At 36.1% G+C, this 17,813-nt stretch overlaps 1 protein-coding gene across 3 annotated transcripts in view; it reads left to right on the forward strand.

The window, feature by feature from the left end:
• GRIA4 (glutamate ionotropic receptor AMPA type subunit 4) overlaps positions 1 to 17,813 on the forward strand; it is a 388,414-nt gene that overhangs the window by 18,326 nt on the left and 352,275 nt on the right. The gene's annotated exons all lie outside the window — the stretch shown is intronic.

A 17,813-nucleotide genomic window follows, 5' to 3' on the forward strand; every position in this document is an offset into this window, starting at 1 on the left:
TTTGTCCATGTCTGTGTGATGTGTGTGTGTAAATATATTTTTTACTTAATCTTTTCATTTTTATTCACCCAGCCCTCCACCCTCCTTCTCTCAGCTCTCAGTCTATTCTATGTACCTATGCTTGTGTTTTTATTTTGTTTGCTAAATTATTTTGTTCAAAATATAGTAATTTAATCACTAAGTAAGTATTGAGCTTGTTTGCTCTGTCCAAATGTGGCAGATAATCTAGGGAGATCTTAAAACAGTTTAGCCAATATCCGGGCTTGTTGTCAGAATATCATGTCCACTTAAGCAGTTGTCATGTTTGATGTCTTTGCTTACACACTTTCATTATTTTAAAATATCAGCTTTAATTAGCTAAAAGTATTACATTAAGTTATTGTATTTACTTACCACTGCTCACTTACGAGCCAAGAAAAGGCTTAGTGGTGACAAGCATTTTTCACTGCCAATCGAATTATGTAACTTACCAAGTCTGATTGCATACATTAACTTTAATTTTGTAGAAAGTGTCCTTTATAGCTGCAGGAGGGGTCTGATGGCTCTTGGATCTGGTCACTCTCTCCAGGTAGTCTTTTCTGACCACCTTAAGCTGGATTAGGCTCTACTTTACTATGATTTTATGGCACCTTGAGATTACCTGGCCATATTATATCATCACATATTCTTCTGGAATGTGAGCTCCCACATGACTAGATGTCATTGTATTTGTCAGCATATCTCTAGTGTTTGGCTCATGGCACAATGCCTGGCACGGACTAGCCCTAAATTAATACCTGCTGAGCACATGGACATGAGAATAGAGGAATTTGGGAATTGATGGTGAAATACTAGTGTTTTCAATAATATTTTGAGCATCCAATTAAGAAATTGTTTCAGATTTTGTGTTAGTGACTGTTTCAACTATAAAAAATGAAAACCAATTCTTTATGGGCTTCTTCATATGAGTAAGTGAAGGGTGAAGGATTGTAAAGATTATTAGTTATTAAAACACATGCCTTTGGAGTATAGGGGCTAGAAATCCTGCAATAAGAGTTCCCGAGTTGGAAAGGACAGTCACACAAGTTGTGCTCCATCTTTCCTCTGAGTTCAAAAGTCTCATGAGGATTGTTTCACCTGAATGGTCGATCCCGTCAGGATGCTGGCCATGGGTAGAGATAGCATAGCTCTCCATTTAACATTCTGATTGGAGCATCAATGCTTCATTCCAATTTCTACCCCAACCTGTTTTTTACACAGCACCTAGATCCACTAAGACCCTCTCATTTCTATCAGTTTCAAAGACAATTTTTTTGTGTCTCGTGTGCCAAACAGTATTCCGCTCTGGGGACACAGGTCTCTTTGTTCCTAAGTAGCACATAATCTTGTGTTGACTGCTGCAAATCTTAATGCAGTGTGACACAGGCTGTGATTCTGTTGGGGAGGAGGCAGCCAGCCCTGCCTTTGTTAATGTATTTATAATGTACTTCAAAAGCCATTTTCTTTTTCTCTATTCTCATGGGCCAGAAAGACAGTTTTCCTATCTCCTATAGGGCCAACATAACAGGCTAAAGAAAGATGTCTGTACATCACTCAGACTAATTTGATTAATGAAGTAAAGATTGGATTGATTTACTTAGATGTAGGAATTTATATGGAAATAATAAAAAACAATTCCTTTGTCAGTCTGGGGCTAAACTCAGTACCCATGAATTGAACCACTCACATTGTCTCAGAGACATCCAACTACTTATCATTTCTCTATGCTATATTCCTTAAGCATCTGTGTGTGTGTTAACAAGTTATTCGGCCCCTACTGATATGCAGCTTTTTAAGTGTTCTGTTGTCACTTTGGCTAATTTAATGTTCATTTGGCAACTATCTTTCTTCCTTTATTGTGTCACACATTTTATTTAAAAAATTCTAGATGTGATTGTTGGACTTTAAAAAGCTTATATATATGCTGGAAAAGCTTAGTATGAAATAAGAGAATAAGTATTAAATTAAAAGGTACAGTGTATTGTATAAGAATCATCAAAGAATATTAGAAGAGGCCAGACTTTATGAACATAAACCTAATAAAATAGAATTTAATCCTGTCATAAAAGAAATGGAGATGAAAGGGAGAAGCATGAAGAGATTTTCACAGAGCAAGCAAAAGCTGTCACCTAGACAAGGATGCGGGATGGCACAACAAAGTATCTCATTGGATCTGAGAGGACGCGGAGTGAGGGGAAGCATGCATAGGGAAGCCCATAAGAAATTCAGGACTATTTGAGCTAAAAAAAAAACAAAAAAAAAACACAATATTTGAAGGTTTAGAAAGGGGATTGGTATTATGAAAAGTGGAATTCAAGGATCATTATTCTGGCATGGGTATGAAGGATCAATTTAGAGGAAAAAGACAGATGCAAGAACAGAAAATGAACCCAACTGCTAAAGCCTCGCTTATCTCTCAGCATGCCTCACTGTTCTGGGTTCTTTAGTCTACAAAACTGACTCCTCATCATCTCAGAAGAATCTCCTCCAAACGTCTTTTTATTTATACCTCTCACTTCCCTGGCCTCTGCTGTTTATCACTTTCACTCAGTATCATAATAATGGCACTGTTTTGAGCATCTTTACACTTTCTTCCAATTGTAGTACCACTCACATCCTTCCAAACGGAGCTCACTGGTGAAGGGATAGACCATTGGGTCTGGACTCAATTCCCAGCTTTGTTGTTCTCACTGTGAATTTTTGGCAGGTAAATCAACTTATTTGTGCTCTAGGAGTCTAAATTATAGATCAAGGAGAAAAATATATGTACCTTGATTTTAATTAGAAACATGTAGAGCAATGTGCATTAAAATACTTCATATAAAGTGTTTAGATATTGTACTCTGAGGATTAGTAAAATCACAGTAATCTATACATATAAAAGCCACCATCACAACCGAATGGACAACTGAACAGGTTGTGTGGGGTGACCAGGCCCACAAAGGGAGCAATTGGGGGCAACTAGGCCGGCAGGGGGTGGGGAGGAACAGTTGGAGAGATCAGGCAGGCAGGCAGGTGAGCAGTTAGGAGCCAGTGGTCCTGGATTGTGAGAGGGATCCAGGTTGGAGAGGGTGCAGGCTGGGCTGAGGGGACACCTTCCCCCATGCACAAATTTCATGCACCAGGCTTCTAGTCATTAAAATAATTAAGTATATCATTTACTCAGCCTCAGGTTTACAAAATAAAATGCAGACATTTATGAGTGAAGAAAGAGAAGAAGGAAATTCTCCATGATTATGACTTAAAAGATGGTGGAGGGTGTATTATAAGGTATATGAAATAAAGATCCTAAAGCAATATTATGCACTCACTTTAAAATGAATTGAGATAAGAATTTCTTTGTAGTGGACCTCTGTAGGCAGTTGAGTATTCAAATAGCAGTGGAAAGATCTGGAGTGGAGATGCAGGGTTTAGGATTATCAGCATGTAGGAGTGACATATATATATTTAGCATTAAAAGTAAATAAGAATTTTGGGGAAGATCAAACCATGGGAAGGAAGCTACAAAAACTGTCTTGTTTGGTCCATAAGACTTTAAAAATTTTATTTGTTTCCAGCCTAACAGTTGGTAGATTGTACATAATATTTTAGATCTTTGACTTGTATGGAAAATTATAAAATCCTTATTATAATGGATCAGAATTTCCTAATGTCAACAACTGGTTGGCACTTAGTGAACGTTCCCCAGTTAAATAAGGTCTCTTCTCTCCAGCTGGCTCCCGGAAACTTCGAGACTTACTTCCCATAGTTTTATTTTCTGTTTAGGCCTTTGGTTTTGTGTCTCCTGGAAGAAAAATTAAGCAAAAAGCATTTTCTCAGAAGTCACCAGAAAATACATGACCCTGACACGTGCCTCAGATAGGGGTGGGAAGTCAGCACTGAAGTGTCCTTAATTAGGGGGAGACTTCTCAGCTTCTAAGATATTTGCTGAGGCAACTCCCCAATACCTTGCAGGATTTAAAGCAAATCAAATCGTAAGCATATAAGCTCCTTGAGGATAATAACCCTAACATATTCTGTGTTGTATTTTCTGTATTAGGAGGAACATTTGCCTGGGTGCTCAATAATGACTAAATGATCTTAATAACTGAATATGCTTTAAATAGAGGAAATTTGTTCCTTTTATAATTATTTCTGTTTGAAACAAACCTTAAACTCAAGATTTTTTTTATGGACATGCTTTTCACAACTGACAATATTATCGTTTCTTTGAATATATACTATAGTATGAAAAAATAATACTTTAGATGGATTCGTCTAAAGTACTATTTTTCTCATTGTCCAATTCAAAGAATCTGATTCTAAAGTATAAGCTTACAAATAAAGTTTCTCCAGGGCGTAGTCTCTACCTATTTTTCTTACATCACCTGAACACAGAACGCAGCACATGTGTAAATCATAAGAAACTCTCAGTAAATGTTTCTGGATGTAGATTTGCATTATTCTTCAAGCTGTGAATCGCTGCTTGTCCAACATCCCTCAGCCAGGAAGTGAACTCCAAATTCAGATACTTTTATTTCACATTCTAGGCAGCTTTCTCTATTTCACAATAGACTGCATATGCTTACGAGTTGCTACTTTTTTAGTGCCCCAGATTCTGACAGCGCCCAAATTTCTTAGGTTACCCGTATGAAGTTGTTATGGAATACATGTGATGGCCATAATAAAACACTGTCAGTTGTATTCTTTGTATAAATAAATATTAGAAAATTTTTTTTAATCTATTATGAAATAGTGCACACATGGTAGAGGATGTATTTTATTATACACCCTACTAAAATAGGGGGTGTGTGTGTAATTTTAGGATATGATTTGATGAATATGAATATCGTTGTCTATCTACCTATGAGAATTCCTCACACATGTATAATACTTCACAGTATTTAAAAAACGAGGCATTAAGAAATCTGATGACATACGGGGTTTCTGATGTGTACTGAAAGTTAAAACTATAACTATGTCTCTTATCTGCAATCAAATATAGGAGTCTTATATTTGAATATTTTCTACAATAATGCTATCAGAGACTTCAGAAATAAAGTACTTTACATTTTCTTCAGAATACAAAATCGAACTGGAGACATGAAACTCTCTGTAGAAAATTAACTGCATAAAAGTAAAATAAAATATCAGTCTTTGAATTACAACCACACTAAGGAGGTTCAGTATAAATATATGATGTGTGACTTGGGAGCAAACGCCAGTGTTTGAGGGGAGAGACAGTATGGAGAGGATCTGTCACAGTGCTGATAAATGACTGTCGCACAGTGAGTGTCAAGCATAGAATACAGATGATAAATTTCATTGGTTTTACTTTAAGAGAAGCCACTAAGTAAAATTGACATAGGAACTGTGGAAATTGCATTTTGGACAAAGGGAAATGCTATGAAGGACATGTTTTAATTTCCGTGGGACTCACAAAAGTGAGCCTTGCCCTGGATTCCTGCCATTTCACAGATCATTAGAGGCAGGAGAAGAGTCTGTTCCTTCTCTCCACACAAAGCCTCCCAGCCAAACAGTCCCTCGAGTGACCCGCACCATCACTGCTCTTGAAACTGTGTTTGTGTCTAAGGGAAGCCTTTGACCTTGATTATTGACCAATATGAAATAATTTTCTCATTTTAATTTGTAATTTGATTATCACAGTAAACTCTAATTTATTTTCATTATTCTCTATAAACTCAAATCCTTAAGAAAAAAAGCATATCCTATTTAATAAAAGCCTAATATGCTGTGTCCGGTCATCCAGTTGGCCTTTCAATCAATCAAAGAGTAATATGCTAATGATATGCTACAGCCTCCTCTCAACTGCCCGCTATGATGTGCACTGACCACCAGGGGGCAGATGCTCTGATTGTTAGGTTAGCTTGCTCCCCAGGAGCAGGCCTAAGCTGTCAGTTGGACATTCCACAAAGGCTCCTGGACTGCGAGAGGGTGCAGGCTGGCCTAGGGACACCCTGAGTGCATGCATTTCATGCACCAAGCGTCTAGTATATACACATACACATACATACATATATTCATTTACCCAAGATAGTCTAGAAACAGCAAGGTATAAAAGATGATCTCTGTAGTTTAACATGGGATTTTGCCAGAAGACCCAAGAGCTGAGTATTCACATATACTGAGAGGCAACTCTGCTTCACATCTCTGTTAACATGCATGTATGTTAACACTGGCTTTTACTTATTATGTATCTATCCATTACACCTGAAGCAGACAGTTAAAATACAACCTGAGCAGCTTGCAATGCAAAGAAAATGACAGACAGATGCCTTCTTGCTTTTCATCACTTCAGTTCTTATTAATGATCCCCCATATAAAATTTAATACTATAAACTTTTCATCTTATTGAAGTCAGAGAATATTTAAGAAATGTACATTTTGAGACAATGATGACTAAAATGTAGGTGGTATAAGTGCAAAAGTATAGGTGGTATAATTTTTTTATCTTTTTTTTTTTTTTACAATTTCCTGTTCTTATTTTATCCCCCAATGATACTTTGGCATTTTGTTGTTGTTGAAGTTTATCCTTTTAAAGTCCAAAGTGATTTTTTATTAAGTCTCATTTTCTTTCTTTACTCCACCTTACACACATACCAAATCAAAACATCCTATATTTTTATTCTTTTCCTGTCTCCGTAGATGTAATGCAAAAGTAGCCACTACATTATCAAGGTTAACATGGAAGAAATTGTCCCTCCATTTCCCCTAAGTGTTCCCCAGATCCAGAAGCCCATTGTCTAAGTCTAGCCCCACTTAGTGCTTGCCATATGGCGATGCTTCCTCACTGTTGTGGCAATGTCACTATAAACATATGCTTTGGGAAAAGGATGCTTATGTAATCATATGAACTCTTTGTAAAGAGAAACCCTAAAACAATGACATGGAATGACAGTATCTCTCAACAATAAATTATTTCAAATAAAGCACAGAGGTGCTTTGTTCTAACAGCACTTGGCAAAATTGAATCTGTGCAGTATCTGTCACGACCATCAGACCATCCTGTTCCCCTCAGCCTGACGTGTTTGAATCTTACCCCACAATGATTCAGTTTCTTGGCTTTTTTAGCCAGTATTATTAGCATAATGCCCTCAGCATGTATCAGTGGAAAACAATGATTTTTCATTTGAAATCTTAAGTGTAGAGACAGAGGAGAATTTAGAGTATTTATAAGATTAAAGCTTGGACAAAATGCTGTTTAATTTTGATATCTGTACTCCACAATATTGTTAAGAATGTAAGCAACCATTTGAAAATATGTTCCATGAAGCTGGATGATCTTACTAGAATGAAGAATGAAAGATTTGTTGCCCCTAATTCTAGAAATGGAAATACATATTTAATTTTAAAGCATGTTATTAACAACAGAATTTTATGCCTATAACCTTGAACAATACTTTTGCTTACAACAGCATAATATAAAACTTCATTGTAATATTATTGCTGTTTTAAAAGTAATACTTTTAAATTAGACTGAATTTCTCTAGGGAATAGTATCTCTGCATTTTATGCATATTGTACGTTATGAATCACCTAAAAAAAAAGCATATGCATTTGTTAACACAATTACTTATAAATATTTACTAAATGTCTAACCAATACATCATACTATGCTAGATTATGGAGGATTCAAAGAAAAGCCAGATAAATGCTCTGCCTTCATGAAGTTTGAAGTATAGAAGGAGAGATAAGATGTAAAGATATGACCATCATATAAACTAGATCGTGGGAACAGCAGTGTGCTCTGCAGGTTCTAAGGACAGAGTTCCAGCCAGGAGAATAAGGCATTGTGTCTAATACCTAGCAGTTTTTTCAAATATATTTTTATTGATTTCAGAAAGGAAGGGAGAGAGAGAGAGAGAGAGATAGACATATCAATGATGAGAGAGAATCATTGATCCGCTGCCTTCTCCATGTCCCCCACTAGGGATAGAAACGAGGCATATGCCTGACCTGGAAATCAAACCGTGATCTCCTGGTTAATAGGTCAACACTCAACCACTGAGCCAAGGCTAATACCTAACAGGTTTTTAACAATTCATATTTGAGAGTCATTATAGCATATTGCTATTCTAGAATGTAGGTAAAATAAAGATTCTTAAAAGTTATCCATGTGGGAATGATCATGAAGGAAGATGGTTCATCACCAGTGAAGTACTACCCGTGTTTCCCCGAAAATAAGACATCCTCCGAAAATAAGACCTAGCACATGGAAAGATAAGACATCCCCTGAAAATAAGACCTAGCACAAGTTTGGGAGAAAAAATTAATATAAGACACTGTCTTATTTTCGGGGAAACAGGGTAGTTCTATTTAACATGGATATCTGAGATTCTGAATTCTTATAATGGTTTATTCTTGCTCCCAGTACATCATGCAAGTTTGAACTAACTTCTTGATGTCACCTGATAGCTGATATTAATTGCTTTTTCTGAAGGAACTAGAGTAGCTCTTATGCTGAGTTCCTATGCAAGAGTGCAGTGGTGAAGTGCCCCCACCCAGAGAAACCCTGCAGCTGTGCCCCGGAACACTCGGAAGCTGTGCGATACTGATAGTGATTGATGAGAAGCCAAAGCAGCAGGAAGGTCATGCTGATGTGAGCAGTGTGAGAAGCTGTGGAAGAGATAGTTCAGAAACGGTGTGTTAACTAGAGGCTATGAAGGCCTGGGGCTTCTATCAACAATACCCAAGAAGAGTGTACCTGCAGCTATCCTGAATATACTGGAAACCTGCTGTTCTAAATCACGTTTTTCTGTCCCATCAATAATATACGCAGCCATTGGTAAACAAATGTGATAAGTACATAAGAGTGATAGTATCAAATCATTTTTCAGGAATCTACAACTAGAGGATGTTTTTTCCCCCTCCATATTTTATTAGTGTATATTATTTGTACCCTTTTTAAAAATAACATGTTTAATGGCTCAGACTTTTTAAAATTAAAATCACTATTCTTCACTTTAATATTTTAAAGTCTCTTCATTGATATCAGGTTTTTCATATTTTTAACTTTAGTTGATCTCTTTAAGAGAACTGCTTTCATTTACTTTTTTTCCAATTATTAAAACTCACTTTCTTTTTCTTTCTCTAACTTCCCACGATTATATCCATTCTTCCTTTCTCTTTACTACTATTTTTAACCTTTTTTATTAATAAAGTTATGTACATACACTTTTCTATTATCAATTCTCAGTTTTCAAATCTGTGTAGTACACATAGTAGTCATCAAATATTTATGTAAACTCGATTATTTCATTAGTTTTTCTTTAAACAGTAAACCAACCAAGAAAACAAACAAATCAATGTAAATAAATCTGCAAGTACATCTGAACGCCTTCTTATTTGTAAAGGGAGTACTCATTTATCCCATTAACCCCATGGGAGGAGGGATGTTTATGCCATGCTAAACCTAATTCAGTGTGCATTCTCTTCCCAAAGCTACCGATTAGTTTTTAACGAAAAGTTGATTTTTTCAAGTTTACTAAATGGGCTGAATACCTGAATAAATGCAAAGTATATTTAAAAATTCTGTTGAAAGAAGTACTGTTGGTTTTACGTAGGAAGCTCATTTTGGGCAGTTTTGAGTAGTTGTAAAAGGGACCTGAAGCTCCCAGCCCTGCAGAGATTTCAGCATTGTGTTACCCTCATGTGCCTTGTTTATGGCCAGAGTCAACCATTTCTATGCCTTACAGTAATTATGAAAGCAAATGGAATCATGTTGTATGAAACAATTCAAAAAACTTCATCTTAGAAAAGTTGAGGACATGCCTCAACATTTTCTTTCAAAATTGTACAGTGTATAGTTTAATTTACAATGATGTTATTTTTAGATTTTCCAAAATAGAGCAATGCTAATCAAAGGCTGTTATGTTGGCAAATATTCACTAAATGAGGTAATTCCTTCTATTAAGAAAGCTAAATGGATTTCCTAAAGTAGCATGCCTCATCTGGGACTATTAATCCATGTCTCCTTAGTTGGATTCCAAACTTCTCCCACTGTGCCACTTATTGTACCATACAAAGATAGTGAAGAATCATAAAATTTGAAGAGAGCAATAAGAATCATGCTTTCTATACCTTCAACTTGCAGATTGATCTTAATTTTCACTTAAATATGAAAAAGAAAATGTTTCCTGTATTCTTATACGGCTTACATCTTATGCAGCATTTGTCATCATCTGATTAGTTCTATTACCAATTACTACAGGTATTTAAAATGTTTGATATTTAATAAATATATTTTTTAAATCACCAGAATTATTTCAATATATAACTAACAGAGAACATAATTAGAGAATGAGTACTTCAACATTTATATTAGTAAATACCTATATTTTAACTTTTGAAATGTAATCTAAGGTTTATTTGTGATAAATAGGCTGATGTAAGTGTTTCCCTAACGTTCAGAAAGGATAATAAATAAAAAAACCAAAACAAACAAACAAAAAATCCCAAACATTTTTTTACCTAAGAAGTTGGTTATTTTATAATATTTTCAAAACTCCAAAAATTGCAAAAAAGTAATTTATATTCTCAGAATTCCTTAGCATCACATTTCTAGTTGTTGCTTTATTTTGACAAATATTTTTAATTGAAAAAGTTATGTGATGTTACCAAAGCCAGTTTGGCTCCGTGGTAGAGCATCGGTCTGCGGACTGAAAGGTCCCAGGTTCGATTCTGGTCAAGGGTATGTATCTTGGTTGCGGGCACATCCCCGGTAGGGGGTGTGCAAGAGGCAGCTGGTGATGTTTCTCTCTCATCGACATTTCTAGCTCTCTATCTGTCTCCCTTTCTCTCTGTTAAAAATCAATAAAATATATTTTAAAAAAAGTTATGTGATGTTGTATGGAATTTTGAAAACCACAGTTATAACAAATTAAACTGTTAAAATCACAGTAATCTTGCTACTAAATAATAAAAATATACATGCTAGTTTTGCTATTATAAAAGCACACATTTGTAATATTAGCTGTGCTATTTTGAATTAGTATTTTATTTTAGGCATTTTTCAATAAATATTAAAAATACTATTTTAATTTGCCAACTAATAATTTAGTTTATAAATGTTAATTTATTAAATTATTTTGTTTTTAAATTCTTTCATTTTTTCCAGTTTTTAACAATTACAAATAACAATTTACCATATTTTAAATTATTTCCATTGGATATGTTTCTAGGAGAATTATTGAATTAAGGGCATGTGCATTTTAGAGGCTCTTTTCATGCACTGTGGAATTGCTTTCCAAATAAACATACATGACCATCAATAATGAGTGATGATGCCCTTTTCATCACACTTTGCATTAATTCTCAATCCCTTTTAATTAGCTAGAAGGATAGTCACAGCTAATTAATAACTTAGCTAAGACTAGTATAGAGGGCATTTAAAAGGCAACAGTCTTGGCAGGTAAGATATCTCTGATTTGGAAGACTTTTTTATTATTTCCAAAAAAATATTGAATATAACAAGATAGAGCATATCTTGCAATCATATGGGCCACCATACGATATTCTATGCCATTCACAATCTTGGTCATGGGAAGAGCCCTTTCACATCATTAATCTATCTCACTAACAGTTCATACAGTGTTAGCTACCTCTCTATCATTCAGTACCTGATAAGAGGAAACATGTTCTCTAGTTTATGTTGAACAGTATTACCTCTAGTCTACACTGAGTGGTCATATTATTATAACCACCTGACGTTGTAAGCAAATTAGTCATACACTGCATTGTATGGGATATGGAAGCCGAAGGCCTGTTCAAACACCTTTGCTGTGTGCAGTTCCAGTTTGCACAAGAACACAAGGATTAGACAGTTGAGCGTTGAAAAAAAGTCATGTGGTCCAATGAATCACGTTTCCAGTTGTATCATGCAGATGGCAGAGTGAGAATTTGGCAGAAACAACATGGATGAATATAACCCTTCAAGCTGGTGGGGGCAGTGCTATGGTTTAGGGCATGTTTTCCTGGCATGATTTGGGCCCTTTAATTCATGTGGAACACATCTGAAGAGCACAGCATACCTAAGTATCATTAATGATCAAGTTCTTCCTATCATGTTGATGGCATATCCCAATGGAAATGGCTTCTTCCAATAAGATAATGTGCCATGCCATGGTGCTCGTATTGTGCAGGAGTCTTCCTCAAGAACATGAGGGAGACTTTACCTTGCTTAGGTGGCCCCCACTATCACCAGATCTCAATCCAATTGAGCATTTGTGGGACGAAATTAAAAGAGCCATCAGGCAGCTGGTTCCACAACCATCAAATCTCACAGAACTGGACAGTACTATTCATCAGGCATGGAGTCAGATTCCTCGCATCACCTTTCAACATCTCGGGGAATCAATGCTAAGAAGAACTGCTGCAGTATTGAAGGCAAAAGGTGGCCCAACGAAGTACTAATGGGGTGGGCATAATAATCTGGCCACTCAGTGTATTTCTTATGACACAAAACTGCCCTTTGCAGCCCTTCTTCTATGCTTCCATAGGAGCCACGTTTGAGGAAGGAGAAGTGAGCAGCACACAGGCTAACAAATGCAGTAGAGTCACATTCTGAAATTCAATACTCCTTGGAAGGTAAAAGGGTGACCCTTATTCCAATGTAGGGTCCTAAATCTTGACAGTCTTGTAAAAGAAGCAAAGGCAATAACTACGTAGACTCTTGCATCAACATTATCAATCTTATGCAAATACCTAACTGATATCAGAAGCCCTTCTCACCTATCTACTCAACCACTAAAGTTTTAGAAAGAAACAAATGTTTCTAAATTGACCAATTGGACCTGGACCACATGTTCTAGATCCCAAGGAGATAGGATACAAGCACATTGGCATAAAATAAGCATAAGATAAAGTAGCCCATACCACAGAATCAAAATTGGTTGTAATTATTACTTTACCTAAGCAAAAGAGGATGAATGCCCACCCTTGATGTGTCCTTCTGAACTGAAAGGATGGTGAAAGGCATAAGAAGCATATACTTGTTTCTAGAAGGCTGTACTAATAAACTATGTAGCGGTAAGGCCTGGAGCTAAGCAATGGGTGGCCTACCGAAGAAACAAGAAACTCCTAGCTTCAGACCTACCTCCTACCCCAGCCAGGGAACTTCAGGTGCAGCAGAGCTGAAAGGAGGTGAAGTGGGTATGCTATTTTGGTTTGCAGATTCAGCTTCTTAATCAGGAATTGTGACATGAAAGCAAAGCTGAACCAGAAAAGATATAGAGGGGAAAAAGCAAAAGAATAAATTTTGTACCTGCAGAAAGAGGACTGCACAAGTCCAATTAAAAGGGATTTGTGACAGAATGAGTATCTGCTCGGTTGGCTGACTGTGCTGAAGTCGAAGAATGACAAAGTGCAGATATGCTCCTTGTCAGGTGAGTAACTGATTTACAAAGAAAATGGGCAGAAATAACTAGGATGTAGCTATTAATTGCCTTGAGCCCTGCTTATGCCCTCCTTCAAGCAACAAAGTAACTAACTAAAGCCCCTAATTGAATGAATAAGGAAAAGATTCCAAGAATATCTGTTTAAAAAAGAGAGAATAAATAAATGAAAATCCAACAACTCTATTTTGGGACAATTAACAGGATTGGATGGAACTTCCCAGATTCAGAAATAAAGAATATAAAAAACAATAAAAGCAAAAAAACAATATTATGGTAATTCTGAAATTTTTGTTTAAAATAAACAAAGGAGCCCTAGCTGGTTTGACTCAGTGGATTGAGCATCTGCCTGCAGACTAAAGGGTCCTAAGTTCGATTCCAGTCAAGAGCAGGTACTGTGGCTGCAGACTCCTCTCCCCACAGGGCCCTGATCTTACAGGAGGAAACCAATTCATGGTCTCTCTCCCATCCATGTTTTGCCCTGTTTTTACCTCCTCTTCCACTCTGCCTAAAAATTAATGGGAAAATATACTCAGGTGAGGATTTAAAAAAGCAAACAAACAAAAATATAGCAAGCAAAAGACAAGTAAGGAGTATGCCTTTAAATGTATATCCTAAACAATTCAAAAACATTTTAAAGGCTGTGTTGTTGTTTTTTTTATTTTTTTATTTTTAAGTAAAAAGACCATGAATTCTGTAAAATGAATTACAAGCAGAAGAAGGAAACTTCAAATCAGACTAATGGAAGAGTTGATGGCGGGGGGACCGGCACCATCCAGGTGGCAACCTGGCCTCCCTCTGTGAGAGGAAACTGGATGGGTCTATCAGGGGATGGTGCTGGTCTCCCCCCACCCCCATCACCTCTCCACCTCCACTGGTCACTGCCCCTCTTCCCCATCGCCAGCCCCACCCCCTGCCAACTGGTTGTTCTGCCATTTGGTCAATTTGCATATTATGCTTTTATCATATAGGATTTATCCAATTCTTGGCCTTTGACTATATTTTAATCATGTTTATTAATATTCCATTAGTCTGGTGGTTCTTCTATTTGACAGACATGGTTTAAGATAGAAATCAAGCCCTTTGGCTTTCTTTTTTGTTACACATTAACATTGACCCATGAACGTAACCTTTATTTTATGTCATATAACTAAAAATAGTCTGTGCAAAAGCAACATGCCTATTTATAACAAATGAACTAAATTCAAAAAGGCTGAAAGTTAAGCCCTGTGATATTTTGTAAATGGGCTTTGCCATGCACTAGTAGGAGGAAGTTTAAATTGGTTTAATCTTTCTGAAAAGCAATTTTATTATAATTATCAAGAACTTTTAAATATTCATAACCTTTGATCATAAATTAATAAATACTTCAGCAGCATGGAATTAATTTCAGCATTACTTAATAATATTCAAAATTTGCAACCTAAATGTACAAATACACGGGGATGACTATTGAAATCATGAATCACCAACACAGTCAACTTATATGAAAACATTGAAAGTATGATACTAATAATTTTGAATTATCTAATAAAATAGCTATGAGAGAAAATATTAAGGTAACTATCAGACTCCATAAAAGCAATCACATATACAATTAACTGAAGAGAAGATATTTAGGGAAAAAATGCCAAATTATTTGCTCAGCCTTTCTGAGTTTCAGGAGAATAAGTAAATGATATTTCACTAAACTGTTCTACATTTACAAATGCTTAAAATAATAATTTAAATATAGTAGACGTTTTCCGTGTGTGTGTGTGTGTGTGTGTGTGTGTGTGTATGTGTGTGTTTTGTTTGGTTTGTTTTTTGTTTTTTTTGTAAGTCTCACCTTTCTGGGAACTCATCCATTCTTCCTCTTCACCTTGCAAAGGACAGATCTCAAAGAAAGGATTTTCCAGAAGGAGAGGGGCCATCAGATAAAAGAAAGCAGATTGTCCTATTGCCAAGCAGTGAGAATTCCAACCACCTATACTGCCCTTCAGGCTTCCCTTTAGATACAGTAATTCTTGAGAATAGGACAAAAATAGGACACCAGTTGTGAAAATGTAAAAGATTTTAATATTTCATTGGGTAGCAACCAGAGACTATTAAAAAAAGTGTTGTTGAAAAGACTGAACAGTAACATAAAACAGATATCAAAACAAAACGTTTGCAGTCTGAGTAGGGAGTTTCAACTTTTGGTGTGCTTAAGGATCTCTAAATGGGTGGAGAGACACTTTAAATAATATGATTTACTGGACTCAGCCTAAGAGACAGTGATTCCGTTGATCTGGGTTAGGGCACAGGGCCTTGAATTTTTTATGAGGATATAGGCTGTTTATTCAGATGGTCCCTGAAACACATTCACTTTAAACTTTCAAATTACAAGCTGGTCTTCTTGTAGAAATTTTAGAGGAGAAAAAGGAGGTTGTATATAAATATCTCATTAAAATGAAACAATGTGCAAATAATATATAAATGATCTTCAACAGGCCCCTCTTATAGCAAAACCTTATCAACTCATCTGTGAAAGCAGTTTAACCAGTTTAAACTGGAAATTTATAAAAAATACAAATCTTGTAACTTCTACATTAAATAAAATTTTAGGCAGATCAGTATTTCATTGTGGCTTTTTCTTGCAAATTTTCAGATAACTTATTAAATACTAATACAAGTAAAAGAAAATTTCTAACTTAGGTAGACATGGAAATTCACAAAAGATGAATTTTTGTGTTTAATTTATAGTCAGTGAAAACACTGTTCTGAAATGGCAATCAATGTAAATATCTCACATACCACTTTCCTCAAATAATGCCCCACCAGGACTTGGCATGCAACGTCTTTGCAACATACAGTTCCACTGAGTGAACTGAAGCATGTGTATCATACACTTATGTTTCTAAGCTTGTGGTTCCCAAATCTGCATCAAAATGACCTGAGCTGTTTATGAAAATGCATGTATCGATTCAGAAACGGTGGGAGTGAAATGGAAGAAAGGAAAGAGAAAGACACAAAAAATCCCAATTCTTTTTGGAAAGTTTCCAGATATTTTTGACGACCAGTCATGCTTGAGGCCCACTGTTCTAGATTTAGCTGGCTGGGATGACAGGTACCATTTGAGTCCTTCCCTAATGAAGACCTGTGTTTTGGCTTCATTAGGTACAGCGGAGAGTTTCTCAAATAACTCAAATTGCTTGTGACACTGTGATAACACTTTGCATTGTGTCAATGCCACTGCAGTGTTTCCCCCTGCACACTTCTGTTTGGGTTGCATTAATTTGACTCAATAGATGGAAACAATTGTCATAGCCTATTGTCATTTATCATTCCCACATCAGCTTCACTGTTATGTGAATTGCTACAATGCCAAAAGAATGAGTAATATTAGTCCCTGAGCTAATTAAAGGGACTGTCACTTTATGTCCAATGTAATAATTAAGGATTGCTGATAATATAGCCCCAAATTTCACACACAAAGTGGACCGTCCTATAGCCCTTGAAGTTAATCCGGAGCTTCATATGGTACTGATGCCAGTTCCACACAGGAGAAGCTGTCTTGAAATTTTACAGTGATTATAAATTTTAGAGTGATTATTAGGCATAGAGATTCATTTCCTGTAAGGGCCACTAAGACAATTACTGAAAAGCCTTATGCCTATAAAAAGGAGTTGACTTTTAATAACATTATGAGACATAGCATTCTCATTGTATTAAGAACTCAGTGGTGTTTTTTTAAACCAACAAATAATAAGTATATTAAACATAATCAGGTTTAAAATCATTCTTAGTAGAAATAGAAAAGAATAGAAGAAAGAAGAAAAAAAGGACGATAGAGAGAGACAACTGGGGGATGCCCCCCCCCCCCTCAGTTCCTCTTCCTCAGTTCTATTCTGGGCTTTTTAGGGACTTAATTTATGTTGAGAGTTTTCCATTTAGTGTAGGCTTTCTGTGTCACTGGAAATAGGAGGACACCCACTCCTAACTCAGGGATTTAAAAAATGTTTCTTTTTTGTGCTTAATCTGAATATGTTGAGGAATCAACCAGCCACCCAACAGTTTTAGAAAACTGTTTCTCCAGGTGATTAAAACCTCCTCACTTCAGAACAGGTCTGGCCTTTTTCTCTTCCAGAGAAATGAGCTTCTTCTGTAATGTCAGTATTAGGTTGTCCTCATTGGTACACGTATCCAGGATGTTGATCCACCTCATTTATGCCATATTAATAGACCAATGAGGTCATATTCAAGTTGAATGTCTGTGAGTGATTTCCAGAAAAAAAATTTTCCTGTGTGAACCTAGTGTGGTCAGTCCTGTGATGGAAATCTATCCAAGATGTGAAAATATTTGGATGGAGGAAGAAAAAGTAGGAAAAGCATGCTGGAGGTAATGTATTTAAGTATTGGAGAGTGAGTGAAAACGAGTGGTTT

This window comes from Pipistrellus kuhlii, unplaced genomic scaffold, assembly GCF_014108245.1.
Source record: "Pipistrellus kuhlii isolate mPipKuh1 unplaced genomic scaffold, mPipKuh1.p scaffold_m20_p_9, whole genome shotgun sequence".
NCBI lineage: Eukaryota > Metazoa > Chordata > Mammalia > Chiroptera > Vespertilionidae > Pipistrellus > Pipistrellus kuhlii.